We start from the raw sequence: 12,474 nt of genomic DNA, 5'->3' as shown, positions 1-12,474 counted from the left end.
CCCAGGCTGGGAGGACAGAGCTGCCCCACATCTCTAGCGCTCCTGAGGCCCAGGGGGTCCCAGCACAGACACAAGAGCAGCAGCCTTGGCCAATGGCCCCAGGTTTGCAGGGACCGTCCCTGGCTCCCCACTCAGACTGGCCGGGGGGCACGTTGGTGCTAACAACATGCTCAAGTGGCGCCATGTTCCAGCCAGGCCGACAGGGAGCGTTTCTTGTGGTGCCACCTGATGCCCATGAATGTGGCCGTTGCACCCGCCCCCCTGCTTTTCCCCTGGCCCCCGTGGGGCTGACAGGAAAGAGACCCAGAGCCAGGCTAGATCCAGGGGAAAGCAGGAGGCAGAGAAACACCCAGGGCCCAGACGTGCTGTAAAATTAGCCCCCTTGTGCTCTGGGAGCCAGGTTTGCTGTGTCAATTCTGAGAGGCAGGTGAAGTCAGGCCTGGGCACTGGGCTTATTTACCAGTTTCCCTGGCCCTGGGGCACTACTGCACTTGTGGCTGTGATGGCCGAGTGGTTAAGGCGTTGGACTAGAAATCCAATAGGGTTTCCCTGCGCAGGTTCAAATCCTGCTCACAGCGAGGCCTGTGTTTTGGCCACACCCCTAACCTGGGCAACAAGCTGCACAACCCCTGAGCCACTTTCCCCATCCACAGTCCATCCCTTTCTGCGCCTTTCCGAGAGAGACACAGAGCATGGTGCCTCCTTATGGGTCCCTGAGCTCTATGGAAACTCTCAGCTCCTGCAGCCTCTGCCCCTTGCCCAGCACCCCATGGCTCAGCCCTACCCCTGGGGGCTGCCCTGCTCCAGTGTGTGATAGGAGTTGAGAGGATGGAGCGTCTGGGCCTGCCCCCAAAGGTCCATCTATTAAGGGCAGAAATGTTGGGGATATGATGTGGGTCACCCCTCCCCAGGCACACAGCCTCCCCCCCGCACCACTGTGTTGGGAGCAAAGGTCTAGTGAAGTATCGTGTGTGTGTGTGGGGGGGGGGGGGCGTGTCTTGTTCCTTACTCTTGCTCTGCCTCTGCCCCCAGGCCTTGGCCAAAGAATTAGTAACAGAATTATTGTCCAAGTTTATGTACAGAAAAAAAAAGCCGTTCAAGCATGTTTCTGTGGGGTAGTGGTTGTTGTGTTTAGTTAATATGCAGAAGGCCTCTGGTTCAAAGCCAGGCAGCTCCACTCTTATTGCAGCTTCCCTTAATGCCCAGCTAAGCTCCTGCTGCTTGGCCTGTGCTTGGGATAAGCCCAACTCCCAGGCTGAGTAGCCAAGGAACGGCAGGAGCCCTGTCCCAGGAGGGGAAGGAGGGGCCAGTGTGTGTGAGGACGTTGCCCAGACAGGCAGCCCCAGGCTGGGAGGACAGAGCTGCCCCACATCTCTAGCGCTCCTGAGGCCCAGAGGGTCCCAGCACAGACACAAGAGCAGCAGCCTTGGCCAATGGCCCCAGGTTTGCAGGGACCGTCCCTGGCTCCCCGCTCAGACTGGCCAGGGGGGCACGTTGGTGCCAACAAATTGCTCATGTGGCGCCATGTTCCAGCCAGGCCGACAGGGAGCGTTTCTTTTGGTGCCACCTGATGCCCACAAATGTGGCCCTTGTACCCACCCCCCTGCTTTTCCCCTGGCCCCCGTGGGGCTGGCAGGAAAGAGGCCCAGGGCCAGGCAGGAACCAGGGGAAAGCAGGAGGCAGGAAGAGCCTCAGACTGGAGCCCAGATCCCCTTTCCTCCTGTGGGCACCTTGAGCACGGGGGGGCTGGTGCTGACAGCTCCAAGGGAAGGCTCAGAAGCCACAGAGCAACCGAGGCAGGACAAGAGGGGGGCCGGCCAGGCCTACGTATGGATGCAGAGCCCTCTGGCTGCCAAACGCTGAGCGAAGGCCCCACCCACCAGATAGCGGGCGGCTGCTGACGCTCTGAGACCAGTGTGAGAAGGGGGCAGGAAAGCAGGGCCAGGCCCCCTCACTCCTGCTCCCACAGACCCAGCCTGCTGGGGGGAGGCTCTGGCCACCTTCTTCCCTCCCCTCTCTCTCAGCTCCCTTCTCCTGGGGGCTGAAAGGGACTTGGATCCCGGGCCCAGCCCCCTTCCTCAGGGGAGGAGAAGATGTCTGTGTCTTGCCCCCATTGTCACCCCTCCACTGATGACTCCAATTCTTGCTGCCTGCAGTGCCCAGGTGAGAGAGGGTCTCTGTCCTCCCACCCTGCTTGAGCTGGTTGCTGGGTTTCTCCTCCTGCTCAGCTGGCTGGCTCCAAGGAGCTCACACGAGACTAGTCAAATGTGCCCCCATCAGCACCTCACCCTGAGCCACAGCCCTTGTGCCAGCGCTGGGTGGGCATTAGCCAAGGAAGCAGCAACTCTCAGGAAGGGCTGGGAGGAACAGGGGCAAGTCACACAAACATGATTTGTCAGGCCCAGCTGTGGCCAAAAAGGGTGAAATGATCATTAAATAAAGGGGAACCTTAGAAAGGATTACCTATTAACACCTGGCAAAGGCTGGGATTGAACCAGGGACCTTCAGAGCTTCAGTTTAACACTCTCCCAAGTGAGCTACTTGAGCTGACACATTTGGCCTGTAATTCTCCTCAGAAGATGGAAATTGCAGTTGGTTCTCTCTCTGGTTCTACTAAAGCTGGACCCAGGGCTAGACTTTTTCTTTCTAAAACACTGGTGAAAACGGAAAGGCAATTGCTTGCAGGTTGAGAAAGTGAGTTAAAGAAGGGCATCACCCAGCATGGGGCTTGAACCCACAATCCTGAAATTAAGAGTCTCATGTGCTTCCAACTGAGCTAGCCAGGCTGTGTAGGAAAAGTTTCCTAATATCCCATCACAGCATAACAGGAGCCAAGTGTTCTCCACTGCCTGACTCAAGGCTCTTTCTTGCCCCTAATGTGGGGTTCTGGTCTGTGGAGAGGTTTGAACTCGAACCCCACTCCCGACACACCCACTTCTTTCCCCACAAGGAACGGCCCCATTTCCATCTCTCCAGGGACAGGAGAAGGGCTCTGGCCTGTTCTCTGCAAAATGCTCAGCCTGTTTCATTTTCTGCAGGAACGAGTGGGATCCATGCGCCCTGTTCCCCAGTGAGAGGTATGTGTCCTCTTCCCCCCTTTCCATAGACACAGCAGGCCAGGGGGCTATGAGCCTCCAGAGGCCCCTTCCTACTTGGCCTCCCACAAAGCTGGGGTGAAAAGCTGCTAGACCCCAGCCCTCCTGGGCCAAGCCATGGCAGAGGTAGCAGGATTCACTCCCATCTTCTGCTGCCTGCGCCCTGGTACTGAGGGGCCAGCCCCTTTCCTGCTGCCCCAACTCTTATTCCCACAATGCACTTTGTGCAGGGGCCATTGGTCTTTGTGCCAAGGTGCATGGCTGGGAGCCAGGACTCAGGACCCTTCCCCCAATCCTCCCTCTGACCCGCTCACACTGTCTGGCTGCCTCCAGCATGGGCTGAGCTCAGGGGTCAGGTGGGTGACCTGCCCTGCAGCTGTGATGGCAACAGGCCCTTCCCACCAGCCTCCTCCATCTGGAGATGGAGTTCCAGTGGCCTCAGACACCCAGCAAGAGGAACAAAGCTCTATTTACTGAACCTCAGGGCATGGAAGCTAAAGCACCTAAACCTTGTAACAAGCAGCTGAGCCCCAGCAGGTCCCACTGAGATTTGAACTCAGATTGCAGGATTCAGAGTCCTGAGTGCTCCCTCTTATACCATGGGACCAGTGGTGTGAAAGTGCACTGGGCACCTCTGACTCTCAGCTCTCTGGCTGGCCTCTGCTCTCCTGGCTCCCTCCAGCTGCTTCATCTCCCAGGACTCCCTGTAAGAAATGTGTCACTTTCACCCCTGGGAGCAGCTCAGCCATGCAAAGGGGCTGCCTGGGGCAGGACATTAGCCCTGGAGGGCATGGGTGGGTGTGGCAGTGACATCACAAGGGCCTTTTGAAGCCCCTCAGCTTATTGGCTAAAGGAGGTTGGGAGGTGATGACCTCACAGAGAGTCCATGACAGTGGCCAGGTGGGACAGGCTGCAGGGCAGGGGCCATCTCAGAGACCCCCCCCGCCCCCCATGGCTTTGCTACTGGGAGTCTCCTTGAGAGTTGCCCTTGAGGCCTTTTCAGAGCCTTTTCCTTTCCCACGACTAACTGACCTAGATGACAGACGTCCCTGTGGAGAAGGGAAGTGCCTCCAAGAAGGCCTCTGCAGACGCAGCAGGGGAATTAGCTCAAGTGGTAGAGCGCTTGCTTACCATGCAAGAGGCAGTGGGATCAATGCCCACATTCTCCAACTTCAGCTCAGCTCTTATCCCTTATTTTCACTGTCAGGGGCTCAGTGGCCCCCTCCCTCTTCCTACCTGCTCTCCCAAAAGAGACAGACCTGGATCCCCTTTCTTTGCCACCAGCAATTGCCGTGCTGCAAAGCAGAGAGTAGAGATATCAGGCTCTGTGGTGCAATGGAAAGCATGTTGGACTTTTAAGCTGCAACAAAATACAGGACTATGTAGCACTTTAAAGACTAACAAGATGGTTTATTAGATGATGAGCTTTCGTGGGCCAGACCCACTTCCTCAGATCAAATAGTGGAAGAAAATTGTCACAACCATATATAGCAAAGGATACACTTAAAAAAACCGAACACATATGAAAAGGACAAATCAAATTTCAGAACAGAACGGGGATGCGGGGGGAAGGTAAATGTCTGTGAGCTAATGATATTAGAGGTGATAATTGGGGAAGCTATCTTTGTAATGGGTAAGATAACTAGAGTCTTTGTTAGGACCCCGCCGTAAAGTGTCGAATTTTAGCATGAATAACAGTTCAGAGGATTCCCTTTCAAGTGCAGTTTTAAAAGGCTTTTGAAGCAGGAGGCAGGTAATTAAGTCATTGAGATAATGTCCTTTCTGAGTTAAAATGGCAAGAAACTGGTTTTTTTCTGTATTTTGTTTCAGCTACCCTAGACTAACATGGCTACTTTTCTATCACTATTTTAAGCTGCAGTGATTCATGTGAGCCCAGCTAGACATTCAACGTTTGTGGGTTCAAGTCCCACGAGTGTCACTTTAGCTGCTTTCTCATTTCCAGGGCACAGCTTTTACAGAACAGGCAATCCTTAGGGTGAAACTGGGGTGGGCCTGAGTCCAGACAGTTCCCAGCTGACCCCAGTGAGGATGGAGGGAAGGGCTGGTTCTTGTGGCTGGGGCTGGGAGTTGTTCTGAAAGGCTTCAGGTGACATTAGATCGTTTTATCCCTCCCTGTCTCCTACCAGTGCTGAGCAACACTCAGGCTTTGTCTGCCCTACACTGCTCTTCTGGGAAAAGCTACACAAACTTCAAAACCCAGTTTGTGCAGCTTTTTCTTCTGCTTTTTTTTTTTTTTTTTTTTTTGGAAGAGGCTTTTCCGACATTTGGCCTGTTACACTGGGCAAGTCACACAAGGGAGGCAGCAGGCAGAGCCAGCCCAATGCACCAGCCCCCCAGGGCGGGGAGGCCAAGGCACAAGCAGCTGCCTGGCCTAATTTATCTGGCTTCCCCAGGTTGGCACCCAGGGGCATTATCAGCTGACGTTACCCCCCCTCCGTCACATGAGCGCTGGGCTCATCAACAGGCTGGTCAGCAGCAGCTGCAGTTACCTGGGCACCACAATAAGAGAAGACCCTGTGTTTCTGCCTGGCTTTGAACCAGGAACTTTTTGCGTGTTAGGCAAACATGATAACCACTACACCACAGAAACACATTTCAAGGGATGGAACTTGGCTGACTGTTCTGTTTCTAGCTCTTTCTAACACCCTGCTCTGCAGGGGAGGGGGATGCTCCTTGTGAACACTCGGCCTCTTGTTCTCAGGGAAGTGCCTAATTTCCTCACCAGCCCCTTGAGATTTGTAGCTCAAAGCTGGAGCTGCTGTGGAAGGAGGTGAAGCTACAGAAGCTGACGGGGGACAATCAGTGGGCGGAGGGTTATTTTTTCTCCCCCCTGGGCTGATGTGGCTAGAACTGAGGAGAAGAAAATCCTCTTCCCTTCTCCTCAGAAGATGGAAATTGCAGTTGGTTCTCTCTTTGGTTCTACTAAAGCTGGACCCCAGAACTAGACTTTTTCTTTCTAAAACCCTGGTGAAAACTGAGAGCCAATTGCTCACAGGCTGAGAATGTGAGTTAAGGAAGGGCCCCGCCCAGCATGGGGCTTGAACCCATAACCCTGAGATTAAGAGTCTCATACTCTACCAACTGAGCTAGCTAGGCTGCCTGCAAAAAAGTTCCTAATATCCCATCTCAGTGTAACAGGAGCCAAGTGTTCTCCACTGCCTGTCTCAAGGCTCTTTCTTGCCCCTAATGTGGGGTTCTGCTCTGTGGAGAGGTTTGAACTCAAACCCCACTCCCAACACACCCACTTCTTTCCCCACAAGGAACGGCCCCATTTCCATCTCTCCAGGGACTGGTCCGTTCTCTGCAAAATGCTCAGCCTGTTTCATTTTCTGCAGGAACGAGTGGAATCCATGCGCCCTGTTCCCCAGTGAGAGGTATGTGTCCTCTTCCCCCCTTTCCACAGACACAGCAGGCCAGGGGGCTATGAGCCTCCAGAGGCCCCTTCCTACTTGGCCTCCCACAAAGCTGGGGTGAAAAGCTGCTAGACCCCAGCCCTCCTGGGCCAAGCCATGGCAGAGGTAGCAGGATTCACTCCCATCTTCTCCTGCCTGTGCCCTGGTATCCCCCAGGTGTCCATGTTGTTCACTTACCTGTGGGCTTTGGGCACCTGCCCCATCAAACCTAGTTTAAAGCCTCCTCACTAGGTTAGCCAGTCTGCACCCAAATACTCTTCCCTTCCTCCACAGGTGAACCCCACCCCTGCTGAGCAGCCCTTCCTGCAACAGCATCCCATAGGCAAGGAAGCCAAAGTCTCCTGCTCACTGAGCTGTAGCTTTCTGTGCCCAGGGGGCCAGACACCACCTGGACTCGATGGCTGGAAGGAAGTGGGGAATGGCTGCACTTTGGGAGTCAAAAGTGTTGCCTGGAAACATAAAGAGCCATTTTAAAGACACTTCAGAGGAGGGCACCATGGCTTAGATGGCTAAAGCACTTGCCTCATAAACAGGAGATCCTGGGTTCAAGTGCCAGTGGTGCCTTGTTGTAACCTTTGCTCACATTTACTTATGCCCTTCTGGGACACAGAAGAGGCCTCTCCTGGACACCCATGGAACTGCTGGTTCAGGAAAAGGCTGATTGGGGAGGGGTATTGGGAAGAAGGAAACCACAAGCCTGGAGCCCCTGCAGAGGCTGCTGGCACTGGCAAGGCAGGGCTCTGACTGCAATTGCTGGGACAAGAGAGCCAGCACCACACGCCCTTGTGATTCCCTCAGGGGGTCAGGTCAGGGCCTAGAGAGCCTGAGGGAGCAACCTCTGCAGCTCCTGCAGCCATAGAGAGTCATGGTATGTGGGCATCAGGTGCTTCTCACCTGTTGTTTCCTTCTTCCAAACACCCCTCCCCAATCAGCCTTTTCCTGAACCAGCAGTTCCATGGGTGGCCAGGGGAGGTCTCTTCTGTGTCCCAGAAGGGCATAAGTAAAAGTGAGTAAAGATTACAACAATGCACCACTGGGACTTGAACCCAAGATCCACTGTTTATAAGACAGGTGCTTCAGCCAGCTAAACCATGGTGCCCTCCATGACAAGGGTTTTGAAACTGTTCTACTTTATGGTGCCAGACACCCCCTTCCCATTCCAAAGTGCAGCCGTTCCCCATTCCCCTCCAGCTCTTACCATGACTCAAGGCCTGCGCAGCCCAAGACATTTGATCTAAAACAGAACTGGATCATTTAATGCAGGGAAGGTCAATCAATGGCATTTAACCAGGATGGACAGGGCAGGTGTCCCTAGCTGGTGTATTCTAGAAGCTGGGAATGGGCGACAGGAGGGGTCACTTAACAATTGTCTGTCCTGAGGATTCCCACTGGGCAATGAAATTGGCTGCTGTTGTGAGACAGGATCCTGGGCTAGTTTGGTAACTGGCATGGCCCAGTCTGGCTGTTCTGATGTTCTGTTTGGTTTCTGTTCTTGTCCCCTCTGGGCAATGGAGAATGGAGCCTCATCCTGAAGGGGACAGAAAGTGGCCTGTGAAAGGCTAGTGTAGTTAAGGAGAGGCCCATGTTCATGTGTCCCTGATGGTCTCGTGGTTAGCATTCTGCACTTTCACTGCTGAGGCCTGTATTCAATTCCCAGTCAGGGAAACCAGCCTCATCTGTACTCATGAAATCTGCCAAGTCTTTTCCATCACAGGGAGGGCCAGTGGGCTGAGGGAAGGGAGGGGCTGGGGTGCCAGAGGCAGGCTCTGGCTGGGAGACACTCCCAGCAGCCAAGCACATTTCTCAGGCAGCCCCTTCCCTGCGCAGGGGGCACAGGTCACACGCCTGGGTGAATAAGAGCTTGTGGGGACTGGCCAGGGCTTCAAGCAGGCGGCTCCCATTGGCCACAAACAAGCTTGGAGCAGGGACCAGGCCTGAAGCCTTTTCCTCTACAGCTGAGAGACACAAAGGGCCCAGCAGCCCCTTCTCTCAGCTGTGCGTGGGGGCAGGGCGAGCAGGGAATCTGCCTGAGGCTTCTTGCTGCCATGTTGGGTGGCTTCATGGGCTGGATCCAGCCCGCTGGCCTGTATTGCCCAGGCCTGGCTTAGAGGGAACCTTGGCTCTGGCTGTGGGGGAGGGGCACTGTGGAAAGGCCAGTCTGGCCTTCCTGGGCAGGGCATGACGACATGCGGCAAAACATCCTGGACAGAGAATTACAGGCCACACAGGACTTTTATCACAGCCAAAGTAGCTCAGTGGGGAGAGCGTTAGACTGAAGATCTAAAGGTCCCTGGTTCAATTCCAGGCTTTGGCATGCTCCAATAGGGGCTAATTACTTCAAGTTGATGTATTTGCTTAGAGCTGTTATCACAACCTGCACTGCAGGAGAAAAGGGGAGATGAGCTGCGTCCCTGGGCCCTCTGTCTGTATCCTGCCACAAGGCAGGTACAAGGGCTAAATTTGGGGGGAAATCAGGAGACACCACAAAAAACACTCCCTGTTGGAAGTGCTGGAACATGGCACCACATGCGCATGTTGCTAGCACCCATGTCTCCCCACCTCAGGACCACTAGAGATGTCCAGCAGCTCTGCCCTTGCACCCTGGGGCTGTCTGTCTGGGCCATGCACTCACACACACTGGCCCCTTCCTTTCTAGGGCAGGGCTCCTGTTGTTCCTTCCTTTACACAGACTGGGAGTTGGGCTTATCCCAGGCAGCAGGGGCTCTGTTTACCTGGGGAGCCACAAATAGGAGCAGAACCCCTGTTCCCACTTTCTGCTTGGCTTTGAACCAGGAGCCTTTTCCACATTAAGCAAACACGATAACCACCACCCCACAGAAACATGCTTGTCAGTTTTTTTCTGTACATAAACTTGGACAAATATTCTGTTACTAATTCTTTGCCCAAGGCAGAGCAAGAGCAGGGAACAAGACCCCCCCCCCCAATACTTCTCTAGACCCTTTGCTCCCAACACAGGGAAGGGGGGGGGCTGTGTGCCTCGGAAGGAGTGACCCACATCATATCCCCAACATTTCTGCCCTTCATGGATGGACCTTTGGGGGAGGCCCAGACGCTCCATCCTCTCACTCAACTCCTATGACACACTGGAGCAGAGCAGCGCCATGGGGTAGGGCTGAGCAAGGGGCAGAGGCTGCAGGAGCTGAGCGTTTCCCTAGAGCCCAGGGACCCATAACAAGGCATCATGCCCCGTGTCTCTCTTGGAAGGCGCAGAAAAGGATTGACTGGGGTTGGGGAGAGTGGCTTATGGGTTGTGCAGCTTTTTGCCCTGGTTAGGGCGTGGCCAAAACACAGGTCTCGCTGTGAGCAGGATTTGAACCTGCGCAGGGAAACCCTATTGGATTTCTAGTCCAACGCCTTAACCACTCAGCCATCACAGCTATGAAATCAGCAGTTTCCCAGGATCAGGGAAAGTGGTAAATAATCCCAGTGCCCAGGCCTGACCTCACCCGCCCCACAGAATTCACACAGCAAACCTGGCTCCAGAACAGGGCAAGCTTGGGGGCTCATTGCTGGGCCTTGGGGTGAAGCATTGAACCAGCCCCCTCCTGCGGGGCCTGTGAGTGTTGCTGTCCCTGCTGTACAGACAGGGCCATGGAGACAGGGAGAGGTTCACTGAATGGGCCAAGGTCACCCAGCTAGTTAGAGTCAAAATCTGCCCCCAGCTCTCTGCCCCACCCACCGACGTGCTGACTCCCTCGCTACCAGGGGCTGTTTGCATTGGCCTCTTTTGTTTTCTTTTCTGCTGTGAGACATTGGGACAGTTGGCCAGAGCGTCCCGCAGTTGCCATCTCCCTCTGTGCAGGTGCTGTCCAGAGCCCCGACTAGCAAACGCTGACACTGCTGTTAGATCCAGACCAGAGGGGAGTGTTTAAGGGTTATTTCAGAAGAAGGGTTTTCTCCCCAAATAACTGCATCTAAACGTTGTTTTTTATTTCATAATAAAGTATTTTGAAACAGCACCCGGACACGATTATGCAAATATAGCACAGGATATTTAAATCCCGGTTTCATTTACAATTTCGAATGTCTCCATTTGCATCCCTCTCCTGAAGGAGACTGCAAGTGTCGACATGTCCTGTGTGTTGCAACCTCCCAGCACTCACCTGAGGTTCCCTCCCCGCTGCCTGAAGATGTTTGGGAGTCCTCCTGCATCCCCTGGCGCTGCAGGACATCAGCGTTGTCATCCTGAAGCTGCAGCTGCTGCTGCCCAGGTGTCTCCATGCCAGACTCCACAACTCTCCCTGGAGACAGGGGCTCCCCACACCCCAGGAGTCGGTCCAGTTCCTCACAGTATGCACAGTGCTGTGGTGCTTCCCCAGAGCGGGACCTGCCCTCACGGGCCCTCACATACCCCTCCCGCTATTTGTTGACCTTGGGTCTGACTTGGTCTAGGATTTAGGAGGGGGGAGGTGGCCTTTCTCTACAAGGCCATCAGCCATTGGACCATATGTTAGATAATTTCATGGAGGTTAGGTCCATAAAAGCTATTAGCCAGGGGATAAAATGGTGTCCCTGGCCTCTGTTTGTCAGAGGCTGGAGACGGATGGCAGGAGACAAATTGCTTGATCATTGTATTTGGTCCACCCCCTCCGGGGCACCTGGTGCTGGCCATTGTCGGCAGACAGGACACTGGGCTAGATGGACATTTGGTCTGACCCAGTACGGCCGTTTTTATGTTTTTAAGTTCATAAATGTCTGCATTCCTCCCCCTGGACTGCCGGGCCTGCAGAGACTCCCCCTTGGATCACAGTTCCAAGAGGGTCTTTATCTCTGGCCCAGACACTGACAGTGCCTGGTGTTTGCTGCCCCCTGCTTGGTCCTGTGATGTGTCCCTGGAGGGGTCTCTGGGGGCTTGTGCCTGTGACATGGCTCTCCAAAAGGCAGAAGCGCTCGATCTTAGGCAAAGGACCCAGAAACAACACTTTACGGCAAAAAACACAAGGACGCTCTTGGTCCGCATCCTTGGGCCACAAAAAGTATCCAGAAGTCACTTCCCCACCTCTCCCTTGGCTGCTCTAGAGCTTAGCCCAAAGTCTGATAAACTCTACTCTCCCACCCAACAACCTCTGGGACTCCTCTCCTGCCCGGCTCCTCACACCACGGAGAGTGCAGGGCAGCCACTCCCCCAGCGTCACCACTTCTCGTCTTTGCCTAATAGCTAAGAAGTTCTGCTTTACCCAAACCACACAGACACCCTCTCGCCTCTGGCTAACCTCATGGCAGATGTAGGATTTCCTCACAAATTTTCCCAGAAACTTTGCAGGCAGGCATTGGTGGTATAGTGGTGAGCATAGCTGCCTTCCAAGCAGTTGACCTGGGTTCGATTCCCAGCCAATGCAATGTAAAGAGGGAGCATCAAAGCACCGTGCCGAGCTTTTATTTGAACCCTGAAAAAACAGGCACAAATGGGTTCTGCAGCTGCGGGCTGCCTCTCACCGCTCTTCATCCTCTCCGAGAGCATGCACAGTAATGCGGTTCCTCCCTCACATACCCCTGCCGCAATTCCTTGACCTTGGCTCTGACTTGGTAGGATGCGGGGGTAGGAGGGAGGTGGCCTTTCTTTGCTAGACCATTGGCCATTTGGCCAAAAATGTCGGCATTCCTCCGCATGGACTGCAGGGCCTGCAGAGACTCCTCCTGGGATCACAGCTCCAAGAGGGTCATTATCTGTGGCCCAGACTATGATGGTGCCTGGCGTTTGCTGCCCCTTGCTTGATTTGATTCCCAGCCAATGCAAGGTGGGAAGAGAACAGGCAGCCTCCTGGGGAAGAGCTTATTTAACCCTGAACAACAGGCACAAGTGGGTCCCACAGCCAAGGGCTCCCTCTCACGGCTTTTCGTGGGGAGCAGCTCAAACAAAACTAATTTGGCTGTTGTGGGGTCTGCATGGGGCTTGTACCCGTGACCTGGGCATTATTAGCATC

At 54.5% G+C, this 12,474-nt stretch overlaps 6 non-coding genes across 6 annotated transcripts; 4 read left to right on the top strand and 2 right to left on the bottom strand.

Moving 5' to 3' along the window:
* The first annotated feature begins 496 nt into the window (after positions 1–496).
* On the top strand, positions 497–578 carry TRNAS-AGA (transfer RNA serine (anticodon AGA)). Its single transcript has one exon. It is a non-coding gene; the product is annotated as a tRNA-Ser (tRNA).
* A 3,613-nt stretch (positions 579–4,191) lies between these two features.
* Positions 4,192–4,264, top strand: TRNAG-ACC (transfer RNA glycine (anticodon ACC)). Its single transcript has one exon. It is a non-coding gene; the product is annotated as a tRNA-Gly (tRNA).
* Positions 4,265–6,139: 1,875 nt separating this feature from the next.
* On the bottom strand, positions 6,140–6,212 carry TRNAK-CUU (transfer RNA lysine (anticodon CUU)). The gene has a single exon. It is a non-coding gene; the product is annotated as a tRNA-Lys (tRNA).
* A 2,558-nt stretch (positions 6,213–8,770) lies between these two features.
* TRNAF-GAA (transfer RNA phenylalanine (anticodon GAA)) lies at positions 8,771–8,843 on the top strand. Its single transcript has one exon. It is a non-coding gene; the product is annotated as a tRNA-Phe (tRNA).
* A 1,002-nt stretch (positions 8,844–9,845) lies between these two features.
* Positions 9,846–9,927, bottom strand: TRNAS-AGA (transfer RNA serine (anticodon AGA)). Its single transcript has one exon. It is a non-coding gene; the product is annotated as a tRNA-Ser (tRNA).
* A 1,890-nt stretch (positions 9,928–11,817) lies between these two features.
* TRNAG-UCC (transfer RNA glycine (anticodon UCC)) lies at positions 11,818–11,889 on the top strand. The gene has a single exon. It is a non-coding gene; the product is annotated as a tRNA-Gly (tRNA).
* The last annotated feature ends 585 nt before the right edge of the window (positions 11,890–12,474 follow it).

The sequence above is a fragment of the Pelodiscus sinensis genome, chromosome 19 (assembly GCF_052426305.1).
Source record: "Pelodiscus sinensis isolate ZL-2025 chromosome 19, ASM5242630v1, whole genome shotgun sequence".
NCBI lineage: Eukaryota > Metazoa > Chordata > Testudines > Trionychidae > Pelodiscus > Pelodiscus sinensis.
Note: the sequence above shows the minus strand (reverse complement) of the source record. Positions and strands in the feature narration are given on the sequence as shown.